Raw genomic sequence first — 16,645 nt, 5'->3', positions numbered from 1 at the left:
ATTATTTTAAGCTCTGCCAGGTTCTCCCTGTGTTTTACCTTTTCTAAATTATGATGCCCCGTTCTGCTTTACAGCCTAGATACTGGGTCTTGTCTCCCTCAGGCTGATGCTATTCATCTTTGCTTCCTCCTCGGTACCCAACACGGTTCCCTGGAAATCACAAGCGCTAATTAAATATTTGTTGAATTGAACTGGCACAGCCACTGACTTTCACGGCGGGCTCATTTTAGTGAAAACCTTAGCACGTAACACTCATTTTACATCTTTTGCACCAAACAGTAGATAACAATATCTACCAGTTCAAGCCCTCCTTCTATCCCTGACAGTAAATTACAGATACAACCTGCTTTACCCAATGCAGTAAATACGATCTTTAAAAATCTGTAAGTTAAATTATTGCAAATTCAATTATTTCAAAATGCAATCAGATTAACCTTCAGTTAAAAACGTTTATTAAAATATTTAAAGCAGTAGGAAGCCTCACGATTTAACATACTATATTGAATTATTTTGTCAAGCAGTTCCTTTTTCAGTAAATATCTAAAGTATCTATTCTGTTCTTTTATTTATTATCGATAAAACCAAACACACTTGTACCTGGTATTCAATTTCCTTTCTACCAATATGTGACCTTTAATAGCATTTTCTACCATTCTTGATATATTTTGTCTGTTGCTTCATTTTCCTCTTACAACAAGCCTGTGCTGCATGCAGTGTGATTAGCCCCATTTTGCATGTAAGAAATAGAAGCACAGAACTCAGAGCCACAGGCCTGGTGAGGGTCTAGAAACTGGGAATACTTGTTTCTCCACAAGACCCTGTTTTCTCTCTGTGGCTCTCTCTCTGTCAAATTCTTTCTTTTTAAATTTACATATTTATTTGTTTTTATTTTGACTGCATTGGGTCTTTGTTGCTGCGCGCGGGCTTTCTCCAGTTGAGGCTAGCAGGGGCTACTCTTCCTTGCGGTGCGCGGACTTCTCATTGCAGTGGCTTCTCTTGTTGCAGAGCACGGGCTCTAGGCACATGGGCTTCAGTAGTTGTGGCACACGGGCTCAGTAGTTGTGGTTCGCGGGCTCGAGAGCGCAGGCTCAGTAGTTGTGGCGCATGGGCTTAGTTGCTCTGTGGCATGTGGGATCTTCCCGGACAAGGGCTTGAACCCGTGTCCCCTGGCATTGGCAGGCAGATTCTTAACCACTGTGCCACCAGGGAAGCCCCATATTCTTTCTTTCTCTCTCTCTTTTTAACTCGTCAACTGTGTGAGAAATAGCTTCTGGTCCTAACATTTTAAGAATTTCAGATCTGTTGCTACCAGATCATTCAGCCAAAGATTTGCATTTCTCCCTTTGAGGCAGCAGTTATTGAAAGAGAGAAAATAGAAAATATATGTTAGGGATAGATCACATGATCTGAACTAAAAACAATTAATACAGGCTAGACAACCTACCTGATCAGGAAATCTCAAGTTAGCAATTACTGCTCAACAACTATAAAAACTGCAAATATTTATTAGGGGCCTGCTCTGGACAGAGCACTGTCATAATCATCAGGGTTACAAATATGTAAAAGTCACTCCTTACTCTCAAAGGTTGACTAGTAAGAAAGAACGAATATATAGAAAAAAAAAATATTCTATCATATATGAAGTGCCTGGTAAATGGCACAGCTTTACTGAGATATATTGACATACAACATTGCGTAAGTTTAAGGTGTACAATGTGTTGAATTAATACACTTACATATTGCAAAATGATTACCACCATGGTGTTAGCTAACACCTCCATCACTTCACATATATACTATTACATTTTTGTGATGAAAACATTTAAAATATACTCTCTTAGCAACTTTCACATATATAATACAGTATTATCTGTAATCACCATGCTGTACACTTCAGATCCCCAACTTATTCATCTTATAACTGGAAGTTTGTCTGTTTGACCAACATTTCTCCATTCAGTCCCCCAACCCTCCCAGCCCCTGGTAACAACCATCCTAGACTGTTTCTATGAATTTGAATTTTTGGACTTAACAGGTGATATTATACAGTAACTGTCTTTCTCTGATTTATCACAATTAGCATAATGCCCTCAAGGGCATTTACCAGCTTCCCAATCTATAAAATGTTCTATTTTAATGAATATGAAAATTTACATGGACACCAATGTTACATAACTCAAATAAAGCAACAAAATACTACGATAGGTATGTGGTGGGGGTGAGGGAAGTTGGTCCCCACTCCACTCCATCACCCTCCTCTCACACACACACCCTTATTCCCCGCCACCCTTCCCCCCGCCAGAAAAAAAAATGCTGCTCTGGGAAACAGTATAATAAAGAACTCCACTTCAAAATCAGCCAGACCCACAATCAAGTTAGGTTTCTGTCACTTACTAGCTAGGAGATCTTGGGCAAGTTTTTAATTGAGTAAGTCTTTATTTCCTCAACTATAAAATGGAGATAATAGTAATAACTATCTCATAGTGGGTTATGAGGTTTAAAACGAAACAATGCAGCTAAAATGCCTAGAATGATGCATAGTTCATAATAAGAATATATAATAAATGCTACTAGAGGAAAGTAGCATTTCTTGAGGAAATTCTTGTGATTTAGCTTAACAATTAACTTCTTCTTGAGTATGGCCTAGAAACAGATCCACACTTATATAATCCTATGATTAATGGCATAGGTTTAAGTATGGACTTCTCAATAAATAGTTCTGAGCGAATTTAAGATTACGGTAAAAAAAAAAACAAAAAAACTCAATTCCTAACTTGATTCACACCATACATATTAGTCACCTTCAAAGAAAACACAGGAAAACCTCTTCGTGATATTCCATGATCTCTTCATTAGGGCAAGAGAAATTTTCTTAGATAGGACACACAAAGGGCTAACCATAAAGGACAAAAATAAATTACCGACTTTGGTTCATTTAAAAGACTTTATTAAAAAATGAAAAGTTAAGGGGAATTCCCTGGTGGTCCTGTGGTTAAGACTCCATGCTTCCACTGCAGGGGGCATGGGTTCGATGCCTGGTCAGGGAGCTAAGATCCCACATGCCACTCATGGTGGCCAAAAAAAAAGAAAAAAATTTAAGTCACAGAGTGGGAGAAAATATTGCAGTAGACACATTTAACAAATTGTCAGATTATATGAAGAAGTTTAAAAATAAGTAAAAGGCAGAAACCCAATAGAAAAATTAGCTAAAGACTTGAATAGGCAGTTCACAAAAAAGATGTCCAAATAGCCAATGCACATAAAACAAAGGGCTTGTCTTCACTAGTTATCAGAGAAATGAAAGTTAAGAACACAATGCACACCATTACACACATACAAGAATGGCTAACTGGAAAAGACAGATCTAGTGCTGATGGAGATGTGGTATGACTATAACTCTTATATACTGCTGATGGGAGTGTAAATTGGTACAATCACCTTGGAAAAGGTGTTCAATAGTATCTGCTAATGCTGAATGTGGGTATATTCTATGTCTCAAATATTCCACTCCTCAGAATACCTTCAACAGAAAAGTGAACATATATTCATCAAAAGACCTGAATTAGAAAGCACTAGCACTATTTATAAGTCAAAAACTGGAAGCAACCCAAATGTTCAGCAGCATTAGAATAGTTAAATAAATTATGACTTATTCACACAATGGAATACTATACAGCAATAAAAACAGACAAACTACAACTATATGCATTAGCATAGATGAATCTCATCAATGTAATGCTGAACAAAAGAAGCATTGTATATGCAAAAGAATACATATGACACAATCCTATTCATATAAAAGACAAAAGGAAAAGTAATCTATCTGTGACAAGTCAGGATAATGACGTTCCTGGTGGGTATAGAGGAGGTGACTGGAAGGGGGCACAAGGTCGTGGCGGGACAGGGCTTTTGGGGAAATGGTAATATTCTGTTTCTTTTTTTTTTTAATTTATTTTATTTATTTATTTTTGGCTGCGTTGGCTCTTCCTTGCTGCGTGCGTGCTTTCTCCAGTTGCAGCGAGCAGGGGCCGCTCTTAGTTGCAGTGCATGGGCTTCTCATAGCGGTGGCTTCTCTTGTTGCGGAGCACGGGCTCTAGGCACGCAGGCGTCCGTAGTTGTGGCTCGCGGGCTCTAGAGCGCAGGCTCAGTAGTTGTGGCACATGGGCTTCATTGCTCTGCAGCGTGTGGGAACCTCCCGGACCAGGGCTCGAACCCCTGTCCCCTGCATTGGCAGGCGGACTCCCAACCACTGTGCCACCAGGGAAGCCCAATATTCTGTTTCTTGACCCTGGCATTCACTACATGAGTGGTTCATTTCTACCTATGATTTGTGTACTTTTATGTATGTATGCTGTGCTTCAATAAAGAATTTACATTTACAAAATTTAACTGTTCCTAGAGGTTTTTATAACTTTGACTCTAATTGATCAATGGGAGTGTTGGTGATTAAAGCGATTTCAGGCATGGCAGAATAAGTTAGGGAGTAGATAGGTGGGATTTCCTGGGATCTCAGAATTCATGCCACATAAATGCTTGCATAGCCAAAGACAAATTTCCTGTAGGCACCAAGATGGAGGCAGACGGGGGCTCTGTAAGTGCTGAGAAAGACTCTAGTCAGCACCCAAAGGACTGACATTGCCCAGGCCTCGAACACTTGGCACGGTCAGCTGTACTTCCTGCACATTTATAAGCCAGGATCTGGCAGAAGGCAGTTCCACAACCTCCGTAGTACAGCTCAGCCCATGAACAGAAACACAATCTAATTGTTATCTTTTGCGATCTGGTCAGAGGTTGGTCACTCGCTTGTGTAAGTGCCTGGAAGAGGCAGCCAGAGCACGAACACTGTGGTTGGATGGACGTTGAGAAGCAAAGTGGAGAGACAGCAATATACCAGTTAGCCAAATGAATTGACTGTCATTTTTAGGCCTGCTCCCAGGAGGCGAGAACAGAGACAGGATGTCTATAAAACGCCTCTCTGAGGCAGTGGTGGAGAAGGAGCCTTGTGATTAAGAGATAGGGAGACATTTACCAGGTCAATGAGATGAGAAGCAGAGACCAGGAATACTAAATGTCACCGGAAAACTGATGCACTTATTTTTTGTCATATAATATCTGTGGGTATCAAGATTTCAGGCCTCATTCAGGAAACTGCAAAGTGGGGAGACATTATAATAATGAAAGATGTTGGCTGCTGTAACTCTGGATCCTTCTTCAAGGGCTGGCTGGGCCTATAATCATGGAAAAGACATAATTCCCCCCATCAAGGCTATAGAGGAGGAAAGAAAACCTCTATCCTTCTAAGTTCTTCTGGCTGGTCTAAGAATTAAATTGACGTGAGACAGATTACCAGGAGAAAGTCAAATTTAATTACATATGTACAGGGTTTCATAAGAATACATATCACACGATTTCACAGTTTGTGAACACAAGTTAACTGTGTAGAGAGTGTGTTGTATAGTCAAGTGAAACGTCCAGTGAAGTAGGTCTGTTGTGTATTTAAGGATACATATCATTATTATGTGGTCAGGCAACCAGATGTAAATAGTAAGCAATTTTCCTCAATGATGTCTTAATTAACATATTCTCTGAAACTAAAACCTCTTTGACTAGCTGTTCTGATACTGAAGGTGATAATTGGTAGTGGGAAATGGAAACAAACACAGAGGGATAAGCTAAATGACTGAATAGGTTCTGAGGAACAATGGTAAACAGGAGATGGAGGGCTCATGCCTTTCCTTACTTCAGCCATATAAAAGCAACAGCACCCAAAGTAATACTGGGATCCATAAATAGAACTTTCTCAATGGCATACTTTATTGTCAGGAATTTTGTTCAATAGTATAGGAGGCATACAATAGAAATGCAGGCCAGGATTGTTAGAGCAATCCATTTTTCTAGAGAAGTTGGCAATCTGGATTTTTAGATTCAATATACTGATTTTTAATATTGGCATCCAATACAAGTTTAAAAATTAAAGCAAAACACCCTTTGGGCCAAAGCACTTCTGTGAGCTGAATTCAGCCCATGGGAGGCAGATTTCCAAGGGGTAATCCTTCGACCTCAGGACTGCACCTCGGCGGTGGTGGTTTGCAAGCAGAGGTTCTGAGCCTGTTTTGGATGCATTCTTGAGAATAAAACAGACTCCTGGTAAGTCAGGCATGGACACTCCTTCAAGGAAGGAATCAAAAGACTTAAATAAACACTTGGGAAAGGGGGCTCACAGCCTGGTCACAGCAAGGGGTAATCTGTAAGTCCCTGGAGAGGAATATCTATGCCAACTGAGAGGCCCAGGGTGTCACCCCGACTGGGGGCATGGAACTCACATCCCAGCACACAGTGACAATGCTGAATTTTGCCTGGGCCCTTTGCTCCTGGAAAACAGGGCCAATTAAAGGAATTTCCCAGTTTTTGTGATCTGGAAGAGAGCTATTGCAAAGAACCACTCTTTCCCATATGACTTAGATAAGCCTCAGGTGCCGCCTGTTTAACCTATGACAAAGCTACACACAGATCCCCGCAAATTCCCATTCTTTGCCTCATAAATTATGAACTGGACTGCTCATCCCCACTGATCAACTGGATCGAAATGCTTGTTAACCAAACTTCGGTTGAGCTGCTTTCCTTCCTCCAAGCCCCTGAACTTGGGCCCACCATCAGCCTGAGCCAGCATACAGAGAACAGACTGGGCTCAGCATAAATTATTCTCTGATCTACAGTCTGATCGTGCCACCCTTTCATTCAAATTTCCCACATTTGGTTCTTTCCAGCCCTGTTCATGCCTCTCTATTAAAATAAGACCAAAAGCAAGCAAAAAAACCCTGTATTTGCCTGACCCTTGAGACCCCTGCAGGTTCTCCCTGTTGCAATTGTCCTCCCTCCTTTCCTATCACAAGAGTCCCTCTACCCCCCTTGCAAAATTTTTTTGAAAAACGTCTCTCCCAGCTAAGTCCAGAAATTTTTTTTGTTTGATCATGTCCTTATGCATCCTATATTAAATATTTTGCACAATTTCTGACAATAAAGTGTGCTGTTCAAAATATTGTTTATGAACAGAATTATTATCTGGTGGATGATGCCCTCTCACAGGACAAGAATTAAGCAGCCACTGAAGTGACCCCAAGTCACTGGGCAGTGAGATGCTAGATGTCAGGAGTAAGGTCTCTAGTCTGTCTTGTCTTCCATGATACCACACTCAAGTTTTTCCTCTTCTTCAGCCTATGCCTTCATAGGCTCTGCAGGGTTGGGGCTGGGTGTTCTTCTCTCCCTACTCTATCAGCCATTCCCATGGCTCAGAGGACCATCTACATGCTTATGTGCCCCCAGTTTATACCTTTTTAATGGCTTAATAATATTCATCATATCTATCTATCTATCTATATCACATTTTGTTTATCCATATTCATCTGTTGACAGACACGGGTCATTTTTACCTTTTGCTACTGTGAGTAATAATGCTATGAACACTGGTATACAAATATCTGTTCGAGTCCCCTGCTTTCAATTCTTTTGATATATTCCTAGGAGTAGAATTATTGGGTCATATGGGAGTTCTCTGCTTAACCTTTGAGAAACCACCAATCTGTTTTCCACAACAGCTACCATTTAATATTCCTACCTTCTCCACATCCTCACCAACATGTTATTTCCCCCCCTTTTTTTTCTTTTCTTTTTTTACAGCCATCCTAATTGGTGTGAAGTGGTATCTCATTGTAGTTTTGATTTGATTTCCCTAATGACTAATGATACTGAGCATCTTTTCATGTGCTTATTCACCATTTAATACCTTCTTTGGAGAACTGTCTATTTAAGTCCTTTGCCTATTTTTGAATTGGGTTTTTTGTTTTTTTGTTGTTGAGTTTTAATGCTTTACAGATTCCAGATATTCGTCTCTTTTCAGATAAACAATTTGCAAATATTTTCTCCATTCTATAAGTTGTCTTTTCACTTTCTTGATAGTATTTTTTGATGCACAAAAGTTCTTGATTTTGATAAAATCCAATTTAAAAAGATAATTTTTTTAAAAGGCTAAAATCATGACTCCTGTACACATATAAAATTACTGCACATCAGAGATTTTTACTTACCTGATTCATGAGGCAAGCAGCAAGATGTTACCCCCCAGTTCAAAGGAGAATTTAGAGAACACACATATATAGGCAATCAGGAAAGTTAATATGAATTTACAAATGGATGCAAAACTGATCAATATCCACAGGGCAATAATCAATTGCACCTCCACTAGACAAAATTCATTTGTGTCCCTATTGACATGACTCATTTGTATTGCTATCAGTTTTATACAACTTAAAAAGTTGTATAAAATAGCTCAAAGACAATGAAAGTCTCATAACTTGATTGGGTGCTAGACAGGATACCTAGTAATCCATTTTCCTTTTTCAATGTCTTTCATAAATTTTCCTGATGCCACCCCAGGCCACTCCCAGCGTTATCCCAGCAGTGAGGTGAACAAGCTGCTCTCCAACTGCCTCAAGTCTTTCAGCACTGGGATAGCTGCTGGGGGCAGTTAGTTCAGTTCAAGGACTAGTCATTAAGTACCAGGTGGTGGAGGTGTAGCTATCCTGCCACTCCTGCTACAAACACTGAATATTTACTGTGAGCCAGCATTATGCTACAAGCACAGTGGGGAACAAGGCTGAATAGTCTCTGTCCTCTTGAGCTTTACTGTCCAAACAGGGACAGGAAGAACAAATGAATAAACAAGTAGGATAATTACAAACTGTGATAAATGCAATGAAGGAAAACAGCTGCCAGCACAGCGAATCACCCAGAGGGGCCTACGTAAGCAGGGTGGTCAGGACTGATCTCTCGGAAGAGAACATTTAAGCTGATACTTGAAAGATGAAGAGAAGCCAGCCATTCCGAGTGTGGAGTGTGGCAGGAAGCCAGCCAAGTAGCTGATCTGCAGTCTGTCCTCACCCTCTGTACTTTTAGGACAGGTCTGCAGCAGCCGCAATTACTGTTTACCGCTGTCCTGGTGTGCAGGAGGCCAGAAAGGCCAAAGCCTGCCCTCCCAGCTGCCTTTGAGTCTCAGGTTCAAAAAATTTCAAGGGGAAGAGAAGGAGCCCTCCCAAACCAACTCACCCTCTTTCCTCTTTGGTCCCAGTTTTCCTCTAAATACCCCCTATCTGCTAAGTGAAACCTGAAATGTCAACATGCAAACAACAGTTGAACCCACAAAAAGAGAAAAACGGCTTTAACAATGCAAATGAGTGGGAGAATTAACACATTAGTGCGACTGTGTAAAATAATCAGCTCTTTTGCTGAACTGATTTGATTAGAAAGTTGCAAAGCACAGGGATCTTCCAGGCAAGAGGAAAGTCCAAGGGTGGTGTGGGGCAATGCGGCACCAGAATCAATGGCACCTGCCTCACCTTTTTGTCCAGGGTCTGGGCAATAGGTCATCACTGTTCCAAAATCATGTCGTGCTGCTCCATGACTCTCACCAGGATGCTGGCACACGAAGGGCAACGTTGGGAACCATCTGCCCAGGTTTGAGTGCTGCAAGTGAACGGGCTCCTAGGGACAGGCGGGAGAGGAAGGAGAAGGCGGAGGGCAGAGTTTGGGGCATTGATTTGGGTAGGAGAGGAAGCAGGAGATTGAGAACAGCAGACGAGGAGAGCCCACAGAGCCAGAGAAGAATGTTGTATCATAGCAACCGAGGGAAGTGTTTAAAGAAAGGAAGTGGCCGATTATGTCAATACAGAGGGACTGTTTCTCAGAATGTATGTGCCTCTGGGAATACCCACCTCAGAACCACGTGGGGGGTTATTAAGAATTCAGACTCCTAGGCCTCAGCCACCCCTGGTTTGGAACCTCTGTCTCTGGAGCCAGGAATTGGCATTTTAATAGGTGCTTAGGGATTCTGATGTATGTTCCAAGTGGTGTTTAAACACGTGGGATGTAGAATTAGAGCTGGGTCTGATTCTGGTTCCTTCACTTCAGCTGTTGGGCAAATTATTTAACCTCTATGAGCCCTAGCTTTTTAAAATCTGAAATAATACCTTCTACATAGAATTGATATAAGGACAATCTTCATATGAGATTTTATATATATATATATATAATATATTATATATACACAGTGCTTAGCACAATGCCTGGAACACAGTTAGAAGTCAATCAACGTCAACTGCTATTATTACATAATAAAGAAAGGCCACTGGATTTGGGAAGAGGGTAATTTAAAATTTTCCAGAGAGTTTCAGTAGTGGAGCTTGGGAAATTTCTGGGAATTAAAAAGGAAATACATGGATAAGAAGTAGAAGCAGCAAGTGAAGATCAAGTTCAAGCTCAGAAAAATGTGCAGCAGGAGGAAAGACATTTGGCTTGTTAGTTAGAACTGGGTAATGTTGGTAGGAGAAAGGTTATTACTAAAATAGCAGTGATGCATATGGTCACCTTATTTTTGATAAAGGAGGCAAGAATATACAATGGAGAAAAGACAGCCTCTTCAATAAGTGGTGCTGGGAAAACTGGACAGCTACATGTAAAAGAATGAAATTAGAACACTCCCTAACACCATACACAAAAATAAACTCAAAATGGATTAAAGACCTAAATGTAAAGCCAGACACTATAAAACTCTTAGAGGAAAACATAGGCAGAACACTCTATGACATAAATCACAGCAAGATCCTTTTTGACCCACCTCCTAGAGAAATGGAAATAAAAACAAAAATAAACAAATGGGACCTAATGAAACTTACAATCTTTTGCACAGCAAAGAAAACCATAAACAAGATGAAAAGACAACCTTCAGAATGGGAGAAAATATTTGCAAATGAAGCAACTGACAAAGGATTAATCTCCAAAATTGACAAGCAGCTCATGCAGCTCAATATCAAAAAAACAAACAACCCAATCCAAAAATGGGCAGAAGACCTAAATAGACATTTCTCCAAAGAAGATACACAGATTGCCAACAAACACATGAAAGGATGCTCAACATCACTCATCATTAGCGAAATGCAAATCAAAACTACAATGAGGTATCACCTCACACCGGTCAGAATGGCCATCAACAAAAAATCTACAAACAATAAATGCTGAAGAGGGTGTTGAGAAAAGGGACCTCTCTTGCACTGTTGGTGGGAATGTAAATTGGTACAGCCACTATGGAGAACAGTATGGAGGTTCCTTAAAAAAGTAAAAATAGAACTACCATACGACCCAGCAATCCCACTACTGGGCATATACCCTGAGAAAACCATCATTCAAAAAGAGTCATGTACCACAATGTTCTTTGCAGCTCTATTTACAATAGCCAGGACATGGAAGCAACTTAAGTGTCCATCAACAGAGGAATGGATAAAGATGTGGCACATAGTTACAATGGAATATTACTCAGCCATAAAAAGAAACGAAATTGAGTTATTTGTAGTGAGGTGGATGGACCTAGAATCTGTCATACAGAGTGAAGTAAGTCAGAGAGAGAAAAACAAATACCGTATGCTAACACATATATATGGAATCTAAAAAAAAAAAAAATGGTTCTGATGAATGTAGGGGCAGGACAGGCATAAAGACACAGACTAGAGAATGGACTTGAGGACACGGGGAGGGGGAAGGGTACGCTGGGATGAAGTGAGAGGGTAGCATTGACATATACACACTACCAAATGTAAAATAGATAGCTAGTGGGAAGCAGCCGCATAGCACAGGAGACCAGCTCGGTGCTTTGTGATCACCTAGAGGGGTGGGACAGGGAGGGTGGGAGGGAGACGCAAGAGGGAGGAGACATGGGGATATATGTATATGTATAGCTGATTCACTTTGTTATAAAGCAGAAACTAACGCACCATTGTAAAGCAATTATACTCCAATAAAGATGTTAAAAAAATAATAAAATAAAATAAAATAGCAGTGATGCGAGGGTGCTTGAAGGATGGAGTAAGGGAAGTTTCAACGGTGCAGATTGAAGACACTAGAAAAAAACAGATTAGGAGTAGAAGCTCAGTCCTGGAGCAGATGGGAAGGAGGTTCAGAGGACAGGTAGTGGGGTGGATACAAGCTAGAGAAGCTAACCTATTTCCCCTGATATCTGAGGAAAGAATTAGAGCAGGAGTTCACCAAGTGTGGACCCTGGTCCAGCAGCCTCAGTACCACAGCAGTTTGTTAGACATGCAACTCTCCCGCTCTACCCCAGACCTACTGTGTCAGAAACTCAGGGAAGGGGGCAGCAATCTGTGTTTTAATAAGCCCTCCAGGCAATTCAATGCACCTGGAGTTTGAGAACCACTGAATCAGGGAATAGTTGGAGAGGCCAGGACCTTGGAGGCAAAGTCATGCAGTGCCTTAGACAAGGCCATCTGCTGAGTGTGAGGGTGGCAGGGGGAGTACGTGGAGGCTGAAGGCACAGAGAAGGAGGTCTGGGACACCTGTTAGAGGTGGACACACACGAGTCAGCTAGAGATACGTGCAAGTGTTGCCAAACTACAAGATGCCACAAAAAGTTTATGTCTTACAATAACAATGCATCTGAGTTGACTAGGAAAATAATGTAAAATATTCAAAAAGTCATACGTACTGAGATAGTTATGATATTGAAAGACTAAACAATTGCCCAACAATAACAGGGGAAGGGACTTCCCTGGTGGCACAGTGGTTAAGAATCCGCCTGCCAATGCAGGGGACGCGAGTTTGAGCCCTGGTCAGGGAAGATCCCACATGCTGCAGAGCAACTAAGCCCATGCACCACAACTACTGAGCCTGGACTCTAGAGCCCGCAAGCCACAACTACTGAGCACGCGCGTCACAGCTACTGAAGCCTGCGCACCTAGAGCCCGTGCTCCGCAACAAGAGAAGCCACCGCAATGAGAAGCATGTGCACCGCAACGAAGAGTAGCCCCCGCTCGCTGCAACTAGAGAAAGCCCGCGCACAGCAGCGAAGACCCAACACAGCCAAAAAAAAAAAAAAAAAAAAAAAAAATAACGGGAAGAATTAGCAGAGTCCCAAGGCATTCATTAACACCCTCTGAAGACTGAGACAGTGAGAGAAAACGTCTATGATACATTGTTGAATTATTGCACAATGACAATTATGTTTTTTAAAAAAAGCACTCTTGGGGGAATGATTGGAAGTTTTAAATACATAGATTGCCAAAGGCCACTGAGAGCAAGGATATGGCTATTGAGTTTGCCACCATGGAAAGGAGTGGCCATTGTTAGGTATAGGTACCGGTGAGGGCTTCTGGATTAGCTGGGCTTTAATCTGGAAGCTGACTGCCATGGGGTGGTGTAGGGGACCAGGAGCAGCTTCCTGGCAGTCGCAGTGGCTCAGAGCCAGCATAGATAGGATGGAAACATTTCGGTTTATTCAGAGCTCTTGAGACCATAGACTTGTCTGGAACAGAGGAACGCTATGGAGAATAATAGGAGATGGCCTTGGAAAGCCAGCATGGTGACCTTTCCAAAACTAAAACCTGGGACCCGAGGCCTGCCAAGTTTATAGATGCCATTGGGATTGTGGGTCAGCATATTTGAATCTGGGCACTCCTGTGTGAGACCAGGGCCATCACGTTGGATCACTAATTCCAAGAGATCATTCACAGTTGGAGACCTCAGTCCCCAGTCATCTTACAGAGAAGGAAAATGAAGGCAAGGGAAGTTTAACCACTTGCCCAAAGTCACACAGCTTTAATGCTGCAAAGGCCAAGGCTAAAGGGAGGTCTCCTGTTTTAATACCACGCTTCTTGGATGAAGGACCCCGAAACTTGGGCTGAGATGAGATGCACTAGGTAACAGGGACTCATGATAAATCGCCATGCAGGGAAGCAACAGGGTGAGTGGCATGTCTGAGGACGGACAATGATGTGTGAACTGGACAGAAAGAGTCTGAAGGGAGGGGATTGTTGGGGAACCAGCAGCAACCTCTGGGCATGTGGCCACTTAGAGCCTGGGCCCAATTACTGGCTGTGAAATGAGACAGGAAAGAACTACGGAGAGACGTGGCATCCCTCACGCCACACTTTCCCCAATTTCCTTCTGTCTGTTCCTCAGAATTCACTTCTTTGCCTTCAAGGTTGATTTGTGGACACAGCTCAGAACAAACTTTAGCCCGCTTGTAGATCTTTTAGACATGTTTTTCTAGGCCATGCTCTACATTCTTCAGAGCCAGTGCTATACCCACTGGGAACTGAAAGGAATCAGGCCCACTATAAACTGTGAGTGGTTCTGAACTTGTGGCTTTCTACAAATGATGTGGCATTTAAATAGGAAGCTGAGGAAGTAGAGAGGCTGAGAGTGTCTCACCCAAATACCACTCTTTCTGTCCCACTTCCAGCACCTCTGATATGCCCTCAAGCCTCCACTGTCCTTTGCTCCCATCAGCACGAGATGAGAGGCATCACATTCAGACCATTTAGACTGAAAGGCACCTTGGGGGTCACCCAGGCTAAGCCCCCAGGGACCCAGGAACACAGGTGACCCAGGTGAAAAGAAGACCAGAACCCACGTCTCCTGATGCCTTCTCTGAACTACAACCTTTCTCTCTTCTCTCATTCCCCCTCCCTCAAATGCAACCTGAAATATATTTCCAAAATTTTTTTAAAAGTCAGTTCAAAATTGTACTATATATATTTTTTCTGTATACATACATACATTTGTGTGTGTGTGTGTATATATATATATGTATATATAACTGTACTATATACATATTCAAACACAGATTAGAGCCAATAGAAGGAGATAAAGGTCCGCTAAACGCACAGAAATCAAATATCACCTTAAATGCAGTAACTGAATAGCATCCTCTAAGTCAAATTACCTTAATGGGTGGGAATGAAGACCTTTTCCCTTTATGCTATGTCTGCCATCAGAAGTGATTGATCCCCGTGCTTTTCTTTATCATATTACCGTTCCTCCCTTTAGAACTGCATTTTGTTGTTCCTTGTTCTTGTCTCATTTTCTTTCAGGACCAAACCCGCTGAAAGGAAAAGACCTTATTGTATTTATCTTTGCGTGCCTCCTGGTTCTTGGTATTGTTGGGGCACAGTTGTTTGTTCTTCATAAGATTTTGGCACAGTGCTCACTCTTCGTAAATATTTGTAGAATGACAGGGCATCAAATGACTTGCATTCAATATTGTTGCAACATTTCCCTTCACCACTTAAAGGAGGAAAGTCCAATAGTGCAATGAATGTGCCACGTCAACTGGTGAATTTAACAACCTGATTTCTAAAGAAAACACCTCAGGAAGCTATGGGCTCAGACCCACAGTTCTGAAATCTAAATCCCACAGATGAGTCTGAACAGTGGAATCAAGTCTTGGGAAGCAAATTAAAAATTCAACCCATGGCAATTTGGGCAGAATCAAATAAAATGTCCATTTGCCAGTTTGACATTGACATGTAAGCCAATTTCCCTTTCCATAATCAAAGAGTTGTTTTGAGGCAAAAAAAAAAAAAAAAAAAAAAAAAAACCCTCAGGATTGTATTTACTTACAATATTTGTAAGGAAACTGCCTGCTTGCTTTCCTGTAAGAGAGGGGCAGAGCAGTTCCTAGACTCTTCTCAAATGCTTCAGCTAAAAATTTAAATAAGCACCAGTGCCAATAATTGGAAATGAGGAGAAAAATTATGCCAAATACTTGGCACCAGCTGCAGTAATTAAGTAAGCACCTGCTTTATGCTTCATCTGCTGTCACCCCCTCCCTGCTTCATTTAGACTGGTTTCTGGTTTTTTGGAGAATAAAGGCACATCATTGCACAAGCACACAAACCTCTTTTTTCCTTTCTTTTTTTTTTTTTTTTTTTTTTCCTATCACTAACTGGGGCAAACTGAATGGCAGGAAGATCCAGACAAGGACAGGGTAGTAGTAAAGACACTTAAATCTCTAAAATCTAGAGTTTTAGGGAATGTTGGGGGCAGATGTAACCACAGCGATTAGCTCTGGTAGGAGAGTACCGATGTGCACTGCTGTACTGAGCAGCAGATCACACCCTCCCAGGGAGACCCTGCAAATGAAGATGTGGATTCGATTTCTGGAAGCAAGACTCCTATTGGCTTCATCATGAACCTTAGCTATGGCAACCAAAGCAAGTTCCTCTGCAGAGATGTAGGCTCGAAAAAACGATGCCATCAAATAGTTCTCGACTGTTAGTACAGGGCTAGTATGAGCATCAGACGAGATGTGAACGAGGTGACAGTGCTTTGAAAAGTTGAAAGGATTATGCAAATGTGAGGCAGGTATTAATATTAAAAATGTTTATTGAAATCCATCTAATAGAAACCTGACAGGAAGCGTATTCATCCCCTGGAAGTGAATTAGCACTTTTCAGAGCCTTGAGTGAACATTTCCTCGTTCCCCTTTTATCTTGTCTGAAAACGCTGGCTAATGATGCCTACATTAGAGGTGATTGGGAGGCTTAAATGAGACTAAATGAGATAATGTATGTGAAGCACCTTGTTCCACGCCGCTTTTATAAAAGACGCTTAATAAATGTGAATTGATTTCAAGGGGGAAAATCAAGTTCATTATCCTGAGAATTCTTTGTACTTGCAGCCCACCAGTAGATGCTTCACATTAAATTACACGTTTCCAAGACAGAAAAATGGAAAGGTCACCCTCAACAGTACATAATCAGTGAAGCTGATTGCTTCTTACACGTAGAAAACAGACATGGAA

At 41.5% G+C, this 16,645-nt stretch overlaps 1 protein-coding gene across 1 annotated transcript in view; it reads right to left on the bottom strand.

The window, feature by feature from the left end:
• MYOF (myoferlin) overlaps positions 1-16,645 on the bottom strand; it is a 586,741-nt gene that overhangs the window by 355,156 nt on the left and 214,940 nt on the right. The gene's annotated exons all lie outside the window — the stretch shown is intronic.

This window comes from Eubalaena glacialis, chromosome 1 (genome assembly GCF_028564815.1).
Source record: "Eubalaena glacialis isolate mEubGla1 chromosome 1, mEubGla1.1.hap2.+ XY, whole genome shotgun sequence".
Lineage (NCBI taxonomy): Eukaryota > Metazoa > Chordata > Mammalia > Artiodactyla > Balaenidae > Eubalaena > Eubalaena glacialis.
This window is presented reverse-complemented; position numbering and strand designations above follow the sequence as displayed.